The sequence below is a fragment of the Giraffa tippelskirchi genome, chromosome 3 (genome assembly GCF_054371585.1).
Source record: "Giraffa tippelskirchi isolate mGirTip1 chromosome 3, T2T-mGirTip1v1.2.pri, whole genome shotgun sequence".
Taxonomy (NCBI): Eukaryota; Metazoa; Chordata; class Mammalia; order Artiodactyla; family Giraffidae; genus Giraffa; species Giraffa tippelskirchi.
The window spans coordinates 60,189,131-60,210,609 of NC_137277.1; positions in this window are offsets into that span (position 1 = coordinate 60,189,131).

Here is a 21,479-nt window from a genome sequence, read left to right on the forward strand (position 1 = left end):
CAAGGAGAAACACGTTGAGACACATACTAATCAAGCTAACAGAAATTAAACACAAAGAAGGATTTGTATTTAAAGCACCAAGGGAAAAGCAACAAGTAACATACAAGGGAAAATCCATATGATTAACAGTTGATCTTTCAGCAAAAATTCTGCAATCCAGAAGGGAATCGCAGGACAGATTTAAATTACTGAAAGAAAAAAGAAAAGGAAAATCTACAATCAAGATTTCTCTACCTGGCAAAGATCTCATTCAAAATTGATGGAGAAATCAAAGTCTTTATAGACAAGCAAATGTTAAGAGAATTTAGCACTATCAAGCCAAGTTCACAACACATATTAAAGGGATTTATATAGGCAGGCAACACAAGAGAAGGGAAAAGCCTACAAAAACAAACCTAAGACACTTAAGAAGATGTTAATAGGAATATGTATATCAATAATTACTTTAAATGTATATGGATTAAATGCTCCAGCCAAAAGAACAGACTGGCTGAATAGATTCAAAAAAAGAACTCATATATATGTTGTCTACAAGTGACCCAATTCAGATCTAGAGATACACACAGGATGAAAGTAAAAAGATGGAAAAAAGATATTCTGTATGAATGAAAATCAAAAGAAAACAGGAGGAGCAATTCTCATTTCAGACAAAATAGACTTTAAAATAAAGAATACTACAAGAGATAAAGAAGGACACTACATAATGATCAAGGGATCACTCTAAGAAAAGACACAATTGTAAGTATTTATGCCCCTAACACAAGAGTACCTCAATGCATAAGGCAAACACTAACACACTGTAACAAAGTAATAGTAGGGGACTTTAACACCTCACTTAACCCACTGGACAGATCATCAAAACAGAAAATTAATAAGGAAACACAAACCTTAAATGAAATATCACCTCCAGAAATCTTTATTAAATATTCAATACCTATTAAGGTAAAAGTTAATACATTTTTACTTTATTTATTATGCTGTTGTTCAAATGTGAACTTAAGTCTGACTCTTTGTGACTTCAGGGACTGCAGCACTCCAGGCTTCCCTGTCCTTCACTATCTCCCAGAGTTTGCTCAAATTCATGTCCATTGAGCCTGTGATGTAACCCCATTACATAAGAAGGGCACAAAAAAAGTAATCTCACAAAAGAAAAATATGGGGAAAAATATGTGAATATGGCTAAGTGTCCTGGGACAGAAGTACTACTGGAGAGAGGACCATTATTTCTGGGACTCACTTGAGAAAGAGAAGGCTCAAAGTAGATAGTGGGTGGATATAAATAAATGATATATGCTTGGCAAATGTCCCTGGGGCTCTTTTGAGTCCTCATAGGAGGGTATATTAGTATTTTCAAAGAAAAGAACTTAAGGATAGTACTATAATGATCTCACAGCTTAATAAGATTCTAATGCTATTGTTTGAATATATGATATCATCATGTTTAAAATGTAATATTCATTTCACTTATACAATTTCCTTTCTCTGAATATTTGTGCTTTCCAAGATTATATAAGAAAATAAAGAGCTAAAAGGCTTTTCTTCCACACTTTTATCAATTTGAAGAAATAAGAATAAGTGAAAATCTAACATGTATTAAGGGCTAAAAAGAGACTAGTCTTTATGCTAGGTATTTTATATACATCACCTCATGTAACCTGACACTTTTTCTTCAAGGAAAAGTGTAATTATCTCCATCGTATAGATGATAAAATGGAAACTTAGAAATATTGAGTAACTTAAGTCATACAGTTCATAGAAGAAAAATAGAGACACAGTTCAGTTCAGTCGCTCAGTCATGTCCGACTCTTTGCGACCCCATGAATTGCAGCACGCCAGGCCTCTCAGTCCGTCATCAACTCCCGGAGTATACCCAAACCCATGTCCATCGAGTCGGTTATGCCATCCAACCATCTCATCCTCTGTCATTCCCTTCTCCTCCCGCCCCCAATCCTACCCAGCATTAGGGTCTTTTCCAATGAGTCAACACTTTGCATGAGGTTGCCAAAGTATTGGAATTTCAGCTTCAACATCAGACCTTCCAATGAACACCCAGGATTGATCTCTTTTAGGATGGATTGATTGGATCTCCTCGCAGTCCAAGGGACGCTCAAGAGTCTTCTCCAACACCACACTTCAAAAGCATCAATTCTGCGGCGCTCAGCTTTCTTCACCGTCCAACTCTCACATCCATACATGACCACTGGAAAAACCATAGCCTTGACTAGATGGACTTTTGTTGGCAAAGTAATGTCTCTGCTTTTAAATATGCTATCTAGGTTGGCCATAACCTTCCTTCCAAGGAGTAAGCGTCTTTTAATTTCATGGTTGCAATCACCATCAGCAGTGATTCTGGAGCCCAAAAAAATAAAGTCTGACATTGTTTCCACTGTTTCCCCATCTATTTCCCATGAAGTGATGGGACCAGATGCCATAATCTTAGTTTTCTGAACGTTGAGCTTTAAGCCAACTTTTTCACTCTCCTCTTTCACCTTCATCAAGAGGCTCTTTAGTTCTTCTTCACTTTCTGCCATAAGGGTGGTGTCATCCGCATATCTGAGGTTATTGATATTTCTCCCGGCAATCTTGATTCCAGCTTGTGTTTCTTCCAGCCCAGCGTTTCTCATGATGTACTCTGCATAGAAGTTAAATAAGCAGGGTGACAATATACAGCCTTGACGTACTCCTTTTCCTATTTGGAACCAGTCTGTTGTTCTATGTCCAGTTCTAACTGTTGCTTCCTGACCTGCATACAGGTTTCTCAAGAGACAGGTCAGATGGTCTGGTATTCCCATCTCTAGATAGAGACACAACTCATAGACTAATTCTTCATCTTGCCCTTCACACCATGGTGCATTTGGAGAATCATGAAATTGTAGGTTCCTAAGAAGTCATTGATATTAAATCCATTTCTCTGAGAAATGTTCTTAAGTGTTGATATCTATCAAGTTACCCAACAGATGTCCTTTTCACTCAAACGAGCAGGAAACTAAAAAAAAAAAAGTCATTTCCCACCACCTCCTTTATTAAAAGTTTGACAATATGGCATTGTCAAAACATGCTATAGTTTATTTTATCCATGCTAAATCCACAATAACAAGAGGAAGACAGCGGAAATCTCAGAATAGAAGAGCAAATCATCTTATCAGTTGCTTCCACTGGTAATGTATGTTTGGAAGAGGAAATGCAACCTATACTGGGTAGAGTGAAAGTAGACCTACTTGGCACCCATCAAAATTTGAAATTATCCATTGTGCTCCGAGATAAAGTCATTGAAGAATTTCCTCTGTTGTGTCTGGGAATTCAAGCAACATCCTGTTCAAACAACCATGCTATATATACACCTGGATTGCATCTACTGCAAGACTCTTGTGAAAACTTGTATACTCTTAAAATATGGTCTGAAAATTAGATAAATAATCCTATCACAAAAGTGTCATTCAAAGCTTGATGTGTATAGGAAACACCTGGGCATCTCACTAAATTGTAGATTGTGAGTCATTTAGGATTGACCTTAGCCCTGAGATTCTGCATTGCTAACAATCTCCCAGATAATGCCAGTGAAGCTGTGGGTACAGGCTAAGTCACTTCAATCATGTCCAAATCTTTGCAAATCTTTGGACCGTAGCCTGCCAGGCTCCTCTGCCCAAGGGCTTGTCCAGGCATGAATATTAGAGAGGGTTTTCCATGCCTTCCTCCAGAGGATCTTCCCAACCCTGGGATCAAACCTATGTCTCCTGCGGCTCCTGCATTGCAGACGGATTCTTTACCAATGAACTACATGGGCACCCCTATCAATGATGCCAAGTGATCACAAAATGATACTCATTTTGAGTACAGTGGATCAAGATTATTCCAAACATTTTCCTATGGTTCATTGCTATAAAGAAGTTGCAAAAGTCCTTAAACCAAGCCAACTCATATGGCATCAGTTAAAAAAAAAAAAAAAACTGCTCATGAAATTATCTTGAAAATACTTTTTCCCACTCTTGAACCAACTAATTTTTTATCCTTATGATCTGATTTAACTTACTTTGTATTGACTCATAGGCTTCAAAGTCTGCAAGTTGTACTCATCTTGTGTCTTTATTCTTTTCTTGATGAGTCATACTCCTGAGACTTCATATCAATACCTAGTTCACCTGTCCACTAATCTCTAATCACTGCTTTCACATTTTTTTTTTTACAGAGGAACACACTCAGGAACTCATTTCTTTTATTTCTCTTGTCTATAGAAAGGGTTTTGCCCTGTTTCATAGCGAAAAACAAATTAATTAACAATAACAACAACAACAAAAACCCAGCTGTGTCAAAAAGTTGCAAGCACCTTATATGAAACCATTGAAAAACATGGGAAGCTGTCATAAGCAGGTTTAGAGTGGAAATAGTTTGCTCTGCTTTAATATCAAGCATATTGTAAAGGAAAGATGAATCATGTCTGTAATATCTCTTTCCATTAGACACTAAGCAACTTGGAAGAAGAATCACTATCACCTTTGACAATATCTAAAGAGTTTGAAAGAAAATGAAGGTGGTTAGTATGATTTTTCTTTTGAGAGACTGAAAAAGAAATAACTGGCAACAAAGGCTTGAGTCTTAACTCTGTGTTCTCATCTATAAAAGGAGGAATGCAAATCTATATAAGTGCTATGTAGTCCCTATGTAGTCTAAGTAAGATAATAGCCATTGTTGTTGCTGTTCAGTCACCCAGTCATGTCTAACTCTTTGTGACTGCAGTGCATGGACTGCAGCACACCAGGCCTCCCTGTCCCTCAAAGCTTGCCCAAGCTCATGTTCATTGCATCAGTGAAGCCATCCAGCCATCTCATCCTCCGATGCCCTCTTCACCTTCTACCCTCAATCTTCCCAAGCATCAGGGACTATTCCAATGTCAGCTGTTTGCATCAGGTGGCTGAAATACTGGAGCCTCAGCTTCAGCATCAGTCCTTCCAATGAGTATTCAGGGTTGATTTCCCTTAAGACTTATTGATTTGATCTCCTTGATGTTCAAGGGACTCTCAAGGAGTCTTCTCCAGCACTATAGTTTGAAGGTATAAATTCTTTGTCGCTCTGCCTTCTTTATGGCCCAACGCTCACAACAATTTACGATCACTGGGAAGACCATTTGTTCTAGCTCAGTCGTGTCCAACACTTTGTGACCCCATGGACTGCAGCACGCCAGGCTTCCCTGTCCTTCACCATCTCCTGGAGTTTGTTCAAACTCGTGTCCATTGAGCCATCAATGCCATCCAATCATTTCATCCTCTGTCATCCTCTTCTCCTACCGCCTTCAATCTTTTCCAGCATCAGGGTCTTTTCTAATGAGTCAACTCTTCACATCAGGTGACCCCTTGACTATATGGATCTTTGTCAGCAAAGTGATGTCTCTGCTTTTCACCACACTGTCTAGGTTTGTCATAGCTTTCCTGCTGAGAAACAATTTTCTGATTTCTTGGAGGATGTCACCATCCCCAGTGATTTTAGTGCCCAAGAAGAGGAAATTCGTCACTGGTTCCACATTTTCCCTTTCTATCTGCCATGAAGTAATGGGGCCAGATGCCACAATCTTAGTGGTTTGGTTTGTTTGTTTGTTTGTTTATTTTGTTCTTTTAGTATTTAGTTTTAAGCTGGCTTTTTAACTGTCTTCCTTCACCCTCATCAAGAGGTTCATTAGTTTCTCTTTGCTTTCTGCCATTAGAGTGGTATCATCTGCATATCTGAGGTTTTTGATGCTTGTCTTGCCTATCTTGATTTTAGCTTGTAATTCATCCAGCCTGGCATTTCTTATGATGTGCTCAGATTAGATTAAATTAGCAGGGTGACAGTAGAGCGCCCTGTTGTACTCCTTTCTCTATCTTGAGCCAATCAATTGTTCCATACAGGATTCTAACTGTTGCTTTTTAACCAGCATACAGGTTTCTCAGGAGACAAGTAAGATGCTCTAGTATTCCCAACTCTTCAAGAGGTTTTCACAGTTTGTTATAATCCACACAGTTAAAGGCTTTAGTGAAAACGATGAAACCACATAGATTTTTTTTTTTCCTGAAATTCCCTTGTTTTCTGTATGACCCAGCAAATGTTGACAATTTGGCCTCTGGTTCCACTGTATTTTCTAAAGCCAGGTTGGACATCAAGAAGTTCTTGGTTCAGGAATGCTGAAGCCTGGCATGCAAGTTTTTAAACATGACCTTACTAGCATGGGAGATAAGTACAATTTTCTGATTGGTTGAACATTTTTTAGCATGGCCCTTCTTGGGAACTGGGATAAGGATTGACATTTTCCAGTTCTGTGACCACTGATGGATTTTCCAGATTTGCTGATATATTAAATGGAACACTTTGATAGCATTATCTTTTAGGGTTTTGAGTAGCTCTCCTGAAATTCCATTGCATCCATTAGCTTTATTGACAGCAGTGCTTCCTGCTATTACTATAATTATTACAGTACTTTAAAACTTTAAAGCACTATGCATATGCAAGCAACTTTTATTATATCCATTGCTAACTGTAATACTAGTGTTTCTCAACAGATGAAGGGCTAGAGACGAAAAATAGCAACATTGTTTTAGAAGTTCAAGGACAACGTCCCTTGTCTGTCAAAATCCCATACTCAATGTTTGGTATTTAAAATTAAGTGATTAGAAATTATTTTTTATTTTATCCTTTTCTCTTTTAAAGTTCTTGTCATTAAAGAAAAGTATCATGTTAAGTTTTATGAGTAGTCCAATCATATATCTCGTTCTCCTAAATAATGTCACTATATGTCTCTTGTCCTAGTATTCCGTTTGATTAATGACCTCCATTTAATCTAAAAGAGGGCCCCATTTACATGATGGATAGTAAACCTAATTATTAGGTATATTTACAGTTTTGTGTGAGAGAATTAGTTCTATCTTTTGTTTGAGTATGCAATTTCTGAATGGAGAGACAACTGGAGGGAAATAAAGGATACCTTGATGGTTCTAACATGATGGGGTGGAAAGTGTGAGGTTTGTATAATCTGAAAAAGATGAAGGGAATAGAGGAATAATGAATAAAAAGCTATTTTAGCAAGAGAAGTCTGGAATCAGTGAATACCAACGTGGCCTTCCTCAATTATTGGTTAAGAGAACACTGTTTTATTAACTTTCTAAGGCAGAAGGTGGCTATTTACTTGAGATTGGTGAGGAGGGTTATTTATCTAGAAGGGTTGGAAAATCAATATGTCTCTGAGGCTTGCTCTCAGTTATTTAAACACAAAGATACTTACATCATTAATTTGCTTCCACGATTTGGAGAAGAAACTAAACATAGAATAATTGACTTTAATGGAGAATAAAGTCAAAAGGATATGACATTTACTCTTTCAGTGAATAGATCTTTAGAATGGAGAAAAAAAAAAAAAGCGCCCATTTTAGCCAAAGGAGGTGTAGTGAAATATTACACATACACATATACACATACCTACTTTGGGTTTTTTTTGCAAGTAATAACATCATTTTATTTTAACTGAAGTTAAGGACGAAAGCTGGCCACATTCAGAGTTTAACAGGCCTCCCCCAGATGGTTAAAACCTTCTTCTCTTTCTTGGCTAATCATCTCCTAATTTCAAGTGATTCCCACAAGTTCTCTGGAACCACCTGAAACTGTCCTTTAAGGAGACCCACCACACCACCTCATGGTGAAGCTTGACCAAATGCACCACTGGACATGCCTCAATGGATATCATCTTCTTTTTTTGTTTGTTTGTTTAGTTTAGGGGATGGCAAGGAAGGAGAAAGATGAAGAGTCCTCAGGCCACACAACTGTTTCTTTGAAGATGCTTCAGATCTTGTAGGAACAGAAGGTAGAAAAAATGTCACCATCACTAGTCTTCTACAGGAGAAATTGAAAATCAGTTTTGTTGATATTAGTTTCTGGTATCAGATTTTATATTGAAGCTTGACAGTCTGCCTAGTTTGTATTTTTATGGGCTCTGGAATATGTTACAAGAATTTATCAACATTTTCTGCCCTCTGAGTGTGTTTTTTCTTACATTTTCAATTTAATGTTGACTGTTGAACTATTCTATTTTATAAAAGGACTGACAGTTTTAAAATTAGAATTAGATAAGTCATGAAAGCCAGTCTCTGGTGATTATCTGGTTTAGAATTCAAAGCATGACAAAATTGTAAATGAGGCTATCTATGCTTATCTCATCAGAAAGTTTCTTAACTGAAATATGTTACTGGTTCCTTAAGTTCAAGCTGTAACTGAGACACTAGGATGAGAGAAGGTCCTTTCAGCAAGTTATGACTATTGAAGTTTGAGTTAATAAAGGATCATTCTCTAAAGGAGAAACTATCCATAAAACAGTAGATTTTCATTAGGAGAAGGATATCTTTTTTCTTCCCTGAAGATGAAGTTGCTCAGTCGTGTCCGACTCTTTGTGACCCCATGGACTGTAGCCTACCAAGCTCCTCAGTCCATGGAATTTTCCAGGCAAGAGTACTGGAGTGGGTTGCCATCTCCTTCTCCAGGTGATCTTCCCCACCCAGGGATCGATCCCGGGTCTCCCACACTGTGGGCAGATGCTTTACCGTCTGAGCCACCAGGGAAGTTCTTTTCTTCCCTAGAAATATGTTAACTATTTCTTGAGAACTGGTCTAGGAGAGACAGATGAGTATATATTCACTTGATGTTTTTTGAATAGAATGGACCTAATTTTTTTAAAGGAAATTTGTATATTTGAAATAGTTTTAATTTATAGGAGAGTTGTGGAGGATGATATATTAGTTACCATCATCTAGCTTCCTCTAATTTTATATCATACAAAACCATGATATATTTATTGAAACTAATAATTTTTAATGCTGGTATAATATTAATATTTAAACATAATTATTTTTTTGGATAATATAATGTTTGTTGTTTTTATTTTTTACTTATGCTCTTTTTCTCTTTAGAATATGGTTAGGATATATTCTATGTTGTGTCACTGCCATGCATACCAAAGCTGTGGGACAGAACTGAACTGATAGAAATATCTTTAAAAGAAAAACTAAGGAAATTTGATTTATTTTGACCCAATCTGTAACTAACAAGTATCTGAATCACACAGAGGTAGGGAAAACTACATTGGTAGTTCCCTATGACTGTTGTAAGACATTGCTGAACAATAGCTCTAGATTGTCATTACATTTTTGAGTAAAATATAAAGAAATAAAAAACATTTTCTTTATTTTACAGAAACTTGTAGGCAAACTAAACTAGTGCCACATCGCAGGTAGCAGGAAAGTGCACAAAAAGCACATTTTATGGGCAGTAAAAACATTAGAAGAACACAGTGGGTACAGAGCAATGAGAGAATGTCCACTGGGTTGGAGACATGATGGGATCTAAAGCGGGTAAAAGAATGAAAGGGAATGAACCTAAGGGTTCATTACTTGGGGAGCCATGACATGAAAGAGAAGAGGTCAATTGCTTGCAAGATAGAACTTGCAAACCCCTCATGGTAAATTTTTGAAACCTTCTGGGACGACATAGGCAGTTGCTGAAGTTCTGCATTAGTAAGTAGAGGCAGAGAGTCTAACCAAAATCATTTAGAATATATATAGTATTGTGTACTTGTTAAAAATCAAGCTTATCTCTTCGTCACACTTCAGATATTTTTTCAATAGGAAATACCAGCCTTCAAACTAGGTATGTGCTCACAGACTCAAGGAAGTTCATATTTTTCCTTGTAGTAAGTATGTTTGTTGAAGGAGTTCTAAAGCTCAAAATCAGGTGAAAGTCTTTTAGGAGGAAAACGGAAAATAATTTAATTAGGGATATATTTAGATGGATTTACCTTTCTTTCAATGAATACAGCTGCTCTCCAAATCTCAGAGTAATAATATAAAATGTCCTTTCTAGCAGCTTTGGATCTTCAACCAAAATATTGGAATAATGTCTCCAGATATCCAATCCAAGAAGAACAGAAAGGGTCTGTATGCCACATTATATATATACAAACATACATACATATACATATATGTGTGTGTGTATATATATATATACATACACATATATATATCACATTAAAAAATTACATAACTTGATGTGTTCACCTAGAAATAGGATTTTTTTTTTTCTCATCCATGCTTATACATTCTATGCTCATTACTGCTCATGGGGATTTCCAGGTGGCACTAATGGTAAAGAACTCACCTGTCAATGCAGGAAATGTAAGAGACATAGGTTCGATCTCTGGGTTGGGAAGATTCCCTGGAGGAGGGCATGGTGGTAATTCTTCCCTGGAGGATCCAATGAACAGAGGAGCCTGGAGGGCTACAGTCATGGAATTGCAAAGAGTTGGAAATGACTGAAGCGACTGGGCATGTGTGCATAATCATAACCAAATCATGTCTTCTCTAAAAACTAATGATTTGATTCTAGCAACATGACAGACTGCACTCAGATGGCTCATCCTATCAACTATACACATGCACACAAAAATTGATTGATAAAATATTTAAAATGCACACCCAGGTCAAACCATAGCTTTGACTAGATGGAACTTTGTTGGCAAATTAATGTTTCTGCTTTTTAGTATACTGTCTAGGTTGGTTATAACTTTTCTCCCAAGGAGCAAGCGTCTTTTAATTTCATGGCTGCAGTCACCATCTGCAGTGATTTTAGAGCCCCCTAAAATAAAGTCTGTCACTGTTTCCATTGTTTCCCCATCTATTTGTCATGAAGTGGTGGGGCCAGATGCCATAATCTTAGTTTTCTGAATATTGAGTTTTAAGCCGACTTTTTCACTCTCTTCTTTCACTTTCATCAAGAGGCTCCTTAGTTCCTCTTCACTTTCTGCCATGAGAGTGGTGTCATCTGTCTATCTGAGGTTATTATTTCTCCCAGCAATCCTGATTCCAGCTTCTGTTTCATCCAGCCCAGGATTTCTCATGAGGTACTCTGCAAGCAAGTTAAATAAACAGGGTGATAATATAGAGCTTTGACATACTTCTTTTCCTATTTGGAACCAGTCTGTTGTTACATGTCCGGTTCTAATTGTTGCTTCCTGACCTGCATACCAATTTCTCAGGAGGCAGGTCAGGTGGTCTGGTATTCCCATCTCTTTAAGAATTTTCAACTGTTTGTGTGACTCACACTGTCAAAGGCTTTGGCATAGTCAATAAAGCAGAAGTAGATGTCTTTTCTCTTGCTTTTTTGATGATGATAAAACTGTATTGGCAAAAAAGTGAAGAGAAACTAAAGAGCCTCTGGATTAATGTGAAAGAGGAGGGTGAAAACGCAGGTTTAAAGCTCAACATTCAAAAAATTAAAATCATGGAACCCAGTCCCATCATTTCATGGTAAATAGACAGGGGAAAAAAGTGGAAAAAGTGAAAAATTTTATTTTCTGGGGCTCCAAAATCACTGTGGGAAGTGACTGCTGCCATGAAATTAAAAGATGCTTACTCCTTGGAAGGAAAGATATGGAAAACTTAGACAGCATATTAGCATATTGAAAAGCAGAGGCAACACTTTGCTGAGAACGGTCTGTGTAGTTAAAGCTGTGGTTTTTCCAGTAGTCATGTATGGGTTTGAGAGTTGGAACATAAAGAAGGCTGAACACTAAAGAATTGATGCTTTCAAATTGTGGTGCTGGAAAAGACTGTTGAGGATCCCTTGGACAGCAAGGAGATCAAACCAGTCAATCCTAAAGGAAATAAATCCTGAATATTCTTTGGAAGGACTGATGCTGAAGGTCCAATACTGTAGCCACCTGATGCAAAGAGCCGACTCACTGGAAAATACCCTGATACTGGGAAAGGTTGAGGGCAAGTGGAGAGGTGGGCAATAGAGGGTGAGATGATAGGATGGCATCACTGACTCTATGGACTGGAGCTTGATCAAACTCAGGAAGATAGTGAAAGACAGAGAAGCCTGGTTTTCATGAGATCACGAAGAGTCAGACACAAATTAGACACTGAGTAACAACAACATACAAAATGTTTTCTGAATGAACAACTCACAGAAATAATACATATCATAAAGCAATCTTGAAAATATATCTTAACAATCAACTAGTAAGTGTCTACTCTGAGGCCAGCAGCATATAATATGATATGCAAGATGTAGGAAACAGAATACAGCTCCATTGAGCAGTGTGATCTCTTCTAAAAAAAAAAAAAAGTTTAGAAGGTACAAAGTTAGTACCAAATTCCCCAGGATTGTGAATATGTATATGTATAAGCAGAAATTATGATTTAAAGAAGTAGGGGATGGAAGGAGTGGAGTATTTAACACAATTAAGGGTTCAGTCCAATAATTTTCTATTGTGGCAGAGAATATTATTGGTGGAAACCAGATTTTTTTTTTTTGTCATTGTTCAGTTGCTAAGTCACGTCCAGCTCTTTGCAACCCCATGGACTGCTGCATGCCAGGCTTCCTTTACTATCTCCCAGAGTGTGCTCAAACTCATGTCCATTGACTTTGTGATGCTATCCAATCATTTCACTGGTTGTTACCCCCTTCTTCTACTGTCATCAATCTTTCCCCAGCATCAGAGTCTTTTTCAGTGAGTCATCTCTTTACAACAGGTGCACAAATTACCGGAGCTTCAGCTTCAGCATCAGTCCTTCCAATGAATATTCAGGATTGATTTCCATTAGAGTTGACTGGTTTGTTCTCCTTGCTGTCAAAGGGACTCAAGAATCTTCTCCAGGACCAAAGTTTGAAAGCAGCAGTTCTTCAGTGCCCAGCCTTCTTTATGGTGCAACACTTATATCCATACATGACTACTGTTTACCAGATAATATTTTCCGATTTAATGATGATTGAGTTGATATCTATCATTTCTATTCTCAGTCCATTAATACATAAATTAAAATGAAAAACCTTGAGTGCAATCATTCACACTCTCATATTTTTTATCTTCCAAATGAATTCAATTGATGTAATGTAAACTATTGAAGGCTTTAATGATATCAGAACTATTACTTAGAGTTGACTGTGCCATCTGTTGAACATCTTATTGGATTTTATGTATCGAAGGAATTAGTTTCAGCTGTATTTAGCCACTATGATTTGAGGATTTATTTGTTAAGCAGTTAGTGTTACATGCCTTAAATAATGCAGTTAGCATAACAAGGATGAATAAGTGGATCTCTCAGGGGTATACTTATTTATGTATTATTTATATATACTAATGCACATCGTTATATATATATATATATATATATATATATATATATATATATATATATATATATATATATATATATATATATATATGAATTGCCTGGAGAATCCCATGAACAGAGGAGCCTGGAAGACTATAGTCCATGGATTTGCAGAGTCAGACATGACTGAGAGACTAACATACATATATAACAAACTAAGCAAGATTGATGTATAAATTGAATGTCAATGAATAATTTATTGTGAAAACCCACTATAAATTATTCATTGATATGAAGACACGAATGTCTTTCTATGATTACTGTATTTTCTCCCTCAAAATAGACATATATAGGAAGATAAATTGTATTTGGACATTTCTTTGGAGAGTGCGAAATGAGAGACAATGAAAAACACTGAAGTTAGGGAGCAGGAAGATAGATACCAGTGCTTTTAGGCTTTTAGAAAGGCGTAATTACTGAGAGCTTACCACACAGATGTAAGGAAAAATAATTTTGTTTTGAAATAAATTATAATTAATCACATTTTTCTAGGTCAAGTAAATAAATAAAAATAGTCAAAATATTGAATTACCAAAGGAGAGTAGGGGACACACAAACTTAAGTTTACAAAACTGTGTAAGTTTTACAGTGCAAACAAAATAGAGCAAAACGACATAAAATGAGCTGGATATAGATGTTACAACTAAGATACCATCATTGGGTGTATTGCACCAAATAATAAGTCACCATTTATTTCAAAGTTGTTATCCTTTTGAATCCATTGTGAGCTTTTTTGTCATAAAATTAATAAAGCTGAATTTTTTTTACATAGCTAATTTTCTGTAATTTACTCCAGCTTTTTCATGTTTATAATAGTTGTTTGTTTGTTTTTTTTTTCCACCAAGAGGTAAAGTAGGGCACACCCTCTACTAGATTGTCCCCTAACACCATTCCTTATTATGACTGTCTGATATCTGGTGTTATTTATCTCTGGAAATAGACAATTTTTAACAGGAACATAAAGAAGTAAATGGATTAGAGAAACCAGTTATAGAGAAAACAAATAGGACTTGGAGACTGAGGGTATGTAGTTGATTAATGAGAGAAGAAATTCAGGATCATGTCCATATTTTTTACTTAGGTGACTTGGTGGCACAGTTTATTGAGTTAAGGATCGTAGGAACAATTCTAATAAGGTAGATGACTTAGCTTTTGGGCAAAATAAATTTTTATTGATTGTGGTATATTGAAGTAAAAGTGTCAAAAAGCAATTATAAATGAGTATAAACTTACAGCAGGGAAGTCTGTGATGAAATATGCATTTTAAACCACAAAAATATAAGCGGTAAATGGGAGAGGATTTTATCACTTTTGAATGAAGTGAGAGTGATTTTTGAAAGTGACTATTAAAAATACTTGCATTTATTTTTTTTAAATAAATTTATTTATTTTAGTTGGGGGCTAATTATTTTACAATATTGTAATAGTTTTTGCCATACATTGACATGAATCAGCCATGAGTTTACATGTGTTCCCCTTCCTGGACCCCTCACCCACCTCCCTCCCCATCCCATCCCTCTGGGTCATCCCATTGCCCCGGCCCTGAGCCTTTGTCTCATGCATCGAACATGGAATGGTGTTCTGTTTCACATATGATTATATACATGTTTCAATGCTATTCTCCCAGAACGTCCCACCCTTACCTTCTCCCTCAGAGTCCATAAAATTGTTCTATGCATCTGTGTCTCTTATTCTGTCTCGCATATAGGATTATCTTGCATTTAAGTAAAAATGCTTGCATTTAAGACATAAGAAGAGCAACCATGGATTGACAGAGATCAAAATGTCAGATGATACCAAGTATTGGTAAGAATGTAGAACAAAGGAACAACAATCATTTTTACATATGATAATTTCTACAAGTAATTTAAACATTAAACTTTGAATTATTTTCTAAAGTTTAAATTAGTTATGTCATACAATTTCCCAATTGCAATTCTAAGTATTTGTTGTTGTGGTTTAGCCACTAAGTTATGTCCAATTTTTTTTTTCCCCCCATGAACTGTAACCCATTAGATTTCTCTGTCCATGGGATTTCCCTTGCAAGAATACTGGAGTGCGTTGTCACTTCCTTCTCCAGGGGCTCTTCCCAACTCGAAGTCCAAACCCATGTCTCTTGCACTGGCAAATGTATTACTTACCTCTGAGCCACCAAAGAAGCTCAATTCTAAGCATATACTTAATCAAATGTACATGCATGTGTACCAGAAGACACATATAACAACATTCAATCAGCATTGTTTGTAAAAGGGGAAAAAAATCAAGAGTTTATCTACAAGAAAATTAATAATGTGTGGAATTTCACTAACCTAAAAGTGAAAGGCAGTATTATTGGGGAAAAAGATAAGAATAGATACTGTATACTGCCATCAATATAAAACTGAAAGTATTCAAAACTTTCAATATGTTGCTAGCAATACAAATATATACAGAAAAATTGATGGGACAATAATTACATACATCAGAATGTCAGCCAACACTGCTGCTAATAAGAGAGACAAAGATAACAAATGAAGAACATATTTTTTATATGGACAGAATATTTAATAATAAAAGCACATTTTAAACATGATATTAGAAGATTAGACTAAAGCTTGCTAAATAAATTGAAAAAAAAAAATCCAACACAGAAGTAAGACAAAGAGTTGAAAATAGTACTAGGAGAAGCACAGTCCAAAGAATAGCAATATTGTGAGATGAAGTAGCTGTCAAAAGATGGTAAGTAGTCAAAAACAAAAAAGAGTAAAAAAAAAAAAATTCCTAGTCATTTAGCAACAAAGAGGTAATTGGCAATATTAGGTGCAGTATATTCAATAGTACAAGGGTATTTGAAACCAAATGAACTTCTTTGAGGAATGAATGGTAGGTGAGGAGTTAAGAAGGTGGGAGTCAAAATGCTGTGGCCAATCTTAGGGAGTTAAAGAAAGGACGTATGCTTACAATTGGTAGGTTTTAGACCCACCTGTATACCTATGGGATGGAGCATACAGAATAGGAAGGAGTGAAAAGAATTAGAAAATTAAAGAATTAATTTTAAAGCTACTAAATTTCTTGAGATGAAGGTGATTATATGATTTAGAGTTTAGATGAGAAGACTCAGCTTTTGGTTTTGACAGAATAGTCATACTGACTCTTTAACTAAAAGCAGCTTTGAAAACTGAAAACAAACAAACAAACAAAAATAAATATTTAAAAGGGAAACCAAAAGATCAAAGATTTCAAAGGGTCAAGATGGGCATTTGCTGGTTCACAGCCCAAGAAATAGAGGACAAGTAAAACTCATCAGTGTAGAGCTTGCTACAGATGCACTGATTTGAGGATACAGAAGTTAAGAGTTCAGAGCTTCTGAACCAAGATCTTGGAGAGAAGAATAATGTCCATTTGAGATATTTGACCAAGCATAGCTGTGCAAATTTGGGAGATACCAAGAAGACAGACATAGCTGGGCAGCTAAAGACCTGACTAGAAAATTCAAGAGTTTGGGGAGATAAAAATGGAAAACCTGAGAAAACAAGATGGAGCAATCTTGTTAACAGTTCAGGCTTTCACTGAAAATTCAGGAGTTAAACACTAGGAACAAGGTTTATTTTAGTTCTAAGAGAAAACCATTTTCCACAGTCTAATTTCCACAATATCTACTTTCCAGATTTTTTTAATTCCTCCTTGAAAAAAGTTATAACCGCCTAACCCTCAACAATAGTCCATACTCAATAGTTAGCTAATAATAGAAATTACCAGCCATGTCAAGAAAGAATGGAATAAAATATTAGTTAAAAAAAAAAAGTTTGTGACTTTGGGCAGCCTTTTTTTTTTTTTTAACTAATATTTTATTCCATTCTTTCTTGACATGCCTGGGACATGGAAGCAACCTAGACGTCCATCAGCAGAAGAATGGATAAGGAAGCTGTGGTGCATATACACAATGAAATATTACTCAGCCATTAAAAAGAATACATTTGAATCCATTCTATTGAGATGGATGAAACTGGAGCCCATTATACAGAGTGAAGTAAGCCAGAAAGAAAAACACCAATACAGTATACCAATGCATATATATGGAATTTGAAAGATGGTAACAATAACCCTATATGTGGGACAGAATAAGAGACATGGATGCATAGAACAGTCTTATAGACTCTGAGGGAGAAGGTGAGGGTGGGACGTTCTGAGAGAATAGCATTGAAACATGTATATTATCATATGTGAAGCAGAACACCATTCCATGTTCGATGCATGAGACAAATGCTCAGGGCTGGGGCAATGGGATGACCCAGAGGGATGGGATGGGGAGGGAGGTGGGAGGGGGGTTCAAGATGGGGAACACATGTAAACCCATGGCTGATTCATGTTAATGTATGGCAAAAACCACTACAATATTGTAAAGTAACTAGCCCCCACTAAAATAAATAAATTAGAGAGAGAGAGAGAGAACCAATAAGTGATCTAGATTCTGGAGTTAGCAGATAGAAATGTATGTATTTTTTTAAACTATAAACTATTTAAGAATATAGAGAATATATGAATGATTTTATTTGAGGATAAACAAATTTGAAAAACTTAAATGCATGCAATAAATTGTTTAATTTTAAAAATGAGTCCAGTCATAGCAGAAAAGTGGATTATTGAACTAAAGAAAGATTAGTAGAGAAAATACAGATTGGGACACAGAGAAGAAAATAGAGAAGAGACATAAAGAAATATATATATGTAGCTGGGACCTTACGGGGACAGGATTAAAAAATGGAAAAGTTTTTAAAAGCTCTTCCTCCATCCATGGGATTTTCCAGGCAAGAATACTGGAGTGGGTTGTCATTTCCTTCTCCAGGGGATCTTCCTGACCCAGGGATCTAACCTTGGTCTCCCACACTGCAGGCAGACTCTTTACCATCTGAGTCACCAGGGAAGCCTTTTAAAGGCTCAGTAAACACTAACTAAACACTGACAGTCTAAATGCAAACAAAACAGATGGGACTGATGGAGGGGAGGGAAGCTCAAAAGGGAAGTGACATATATATATAATTATGGTGATGTGTGTTGTACAGCAGAAACCAACATGACATTGTAAAGCAATTTCCCCTATTTAAAAATAAATGTAAAAAATAAAGAAAACTTCAAACAAGCAAGACCAAAACCAACACCTAGGCACACACAATAGTTGCTCTCAAGAAAATAGAAAGTCCAACCACAGAAGAAATTAATAGGACATAAGGGTAGATTCTGGTATGCCAGTAATAGTCTATTTTTAAATCTAGATAGTTGTTAAATTAATATATTAAAAGGTAAAATTGAATTTCATTGAACAGTTTGTTCATATTTCTACACATGTCATACTTAAATAGAAAGTTTATTAAAAATTAAAGCAAAAAATTCACTTTTTGCTTTGACGATTGACAAAGTGATTTACAAATTGATAGAAACACAATGGTTTAAGGGTGGCCAAGATATATTTGGAAAAAAGGAAGACAAGATAGGAAGGTTTGCTCTAACAGGTATCAAAGGTTTTTTGTTTATTTGTTTGTTTTAATTGCAGGAACTAGAATAATGAGGGATTGTTAAGGAATAGAAAAAACAATCAAAACAATAGAGTAAAGAGCCAGGAATAAATACCTAGGCACATATGTCTACTTGGTACATGATTAAAATGTCATACCAGAAACAAAACAGTTGGGAAGGTCAGTCTTGCTGAAGAAATTGTGCTGGGCAATACTGAATCCATACGGAAAAAAAAAAATGACTCTTGTTTCATACTGTATGCAAAATTTAACTTTGGATTGCATGCTAAGTCACTTCAGTCATGCTGGAAAATTTATGACCTGGATTGTAGCCTGCCATGTTCCTCTGTCTGTGGGATTCCCCAGGCAAGAATACTGGAGTGGGTAGACATACTCTCCTCCAGGGGATCTTCCTGATCCAGAGATGGAACCCACATCTCTTAAGTCTCCTAAATTTGCAAGTGGATTCTTTACCACTAGCGCCATCTAGGATTGTAGTAAATAAAATCATGAAAGAAGAAAAATTAAGTACTTAGAAATTAATATGGAATAATATTTTAATACTTTGGAGAGGGGAAAGAACCTATTAAACAGAATAAAATAAAAAGCACTAAATAAAAATATTTGGGCCATATGAATTTTTTCTTTTATTTTTGTAAAGAAAGTGAAAGTCCCTCAGTCATGTCCAACTCTTTTCTAGGCCAGAATACTGGGTGTCAGAATAGAGGGCAGCTGTTCTTTCTCCAGGGGATCTTCCCAACCCAGGAATTGAACTGGGGTCTCCTGCATTGCAGGTGGATTCTTTACCAGCTGAGCTACCAGGGAAGCCCCCAATTTCTTTGTAAAGAAAATAGCCAATAAATATGTGTTTAATCTCCCCAGAAAAGCACAAGAACTGGGAATTAAAAGCACATTGAGATATCACTGCACAGTTACCAGAATGTCTAAAAATAAGAATATAATACACGTATTTGTTAGGATGTAACAAAATAATAACTCTTAAAATTCTAAGACCAGTATAAATTCATACAATTTCTTTGGCAAATCATTTTGTATTATCTACCAATGTTGAATAAAGTCATATCCACAGACCCAATAGATCAGTTGGTATTTTTCAATGTAAAAGTATATATATGTGCACAGAAAAAAAAAAAGAACAAAATATTCGTTGATGTATTATTCATAAAATCCCCAAACTGGAAATGTTCTGCATATCTTTCCATACTAGAATGTATATAAACTGTGCTATATTCATATAGCAATTCTATGTAGCAGTACAAATGGACAGCATGCGTGAATTTCACAAATATAAATGAAGGAAGCCAGACAGAGAAGACTGAAGTATAATTTTCTTTATATAAAATCTAGGAAACAGGAAAAACTATAGCATTTAGAGCTTCAGATTTTTGTAGTAAAACCAAACCAGTGCAAGAAAATCATCACTGTATACATCAGGCCTGGGTCCCTCTTTGGAGGAAGGGAAGGATTTAGTCACTGGAAAAGTTATAAGAAAGGCTCTTGGGTCAAAGAAACATTTTAATTTTGACCCATATGATGGTAATATCCTTGTATGCATAGCTGCTTTAGTCATTTTTGACTCTTTGTGACCCTTTGGACTGTAGCCTGCCAGGTTACTCTGTCCATTGGATTTTTCAGGCAAGAATACTGAAGTGGGTTGACATTTCTTACTCCAGGGGATCTTCTTGACCCATGGATTGAACTCACATCTCCTGTGTTTCCTGGATTGCAGGCAAATTCCTTACCCACTGAGTCATTGGGGAAGCCCATATGATGGTAGGGAAGGGGAAGGGGAAGTCGCTCAGTCGTGTCCGACTCTTTGCGATCCCATGGACTGTAGCCTACAAGGCTCCTCCGTCCATGGGATTCTCCAGGCAAGAATACTGGAGTGGTTTGCCATTTCCTTCTCCAGGGGATCTTCCCGACCCAGGGATCGAACCCAGGTCTCCCGCATTGGAGGCAGACGCTTTAAACTCTGAGCCACCAGGGAAGTCCCATATGATGGTAGACATTGTAATAAATCGTTGAACAGCATGCACTTGTCTGTGTGTGTATACAATTTCTCTGTATATATGTTATACATACAAAATAGTTAAATATTGGGTTGGCCAAAAAGTTCCCTCTGTTTCTGAAGTAGAAGTAAAAGACACAGTTTTCATTTACACTAAGGACTTTATTGAACAAAGAATTCAATTTTGTTCCACTAACTTTCTGCCATTTTTTAGGCAACTTCCCAAAACTTTTTCAGTCTTCCCAAAACTTTTTATCTGATTGAGCAGAGAACTGTTCTGGGTATCTCTGACAGTCTTCTAGGGGATTGAGATTTTTTTTTTTCTCTTTAAGACAAACTTGTAAAGACTGAAATAAATGAACACCCACAAATACAATGCCTGGTGAATGCAGCAGATGAATCAGAACTTTTCCATCAAAGCTATAACAGTTATTGCCTGGTAATCAAAGAAACATGCAGTCTTATGCTATCCTGATGTAATATTATGTGTTTTCTGTTGACTAATTCCAGATGCTTTTCAGCAAGTGCTGCTTTCAGTTGGCCTGATTAGGTAATGACTTAATTTGATTGCTATCAACTTCAACTGGTCTACAGGACCATGGAGCATCATGCAGCAAGAAATCTCCAGCATGAAACTTTGATCACTTTTGACATATTCCATCCATCACAGCTTCTTCCCCACACACTGTGCAATTTTTTAAAAAAATCTTTCAGCTGTGTTTTTACCCTTCTTGAAATAATAAAGCATAATATGCCAAAATGTTGTTTTTTCTT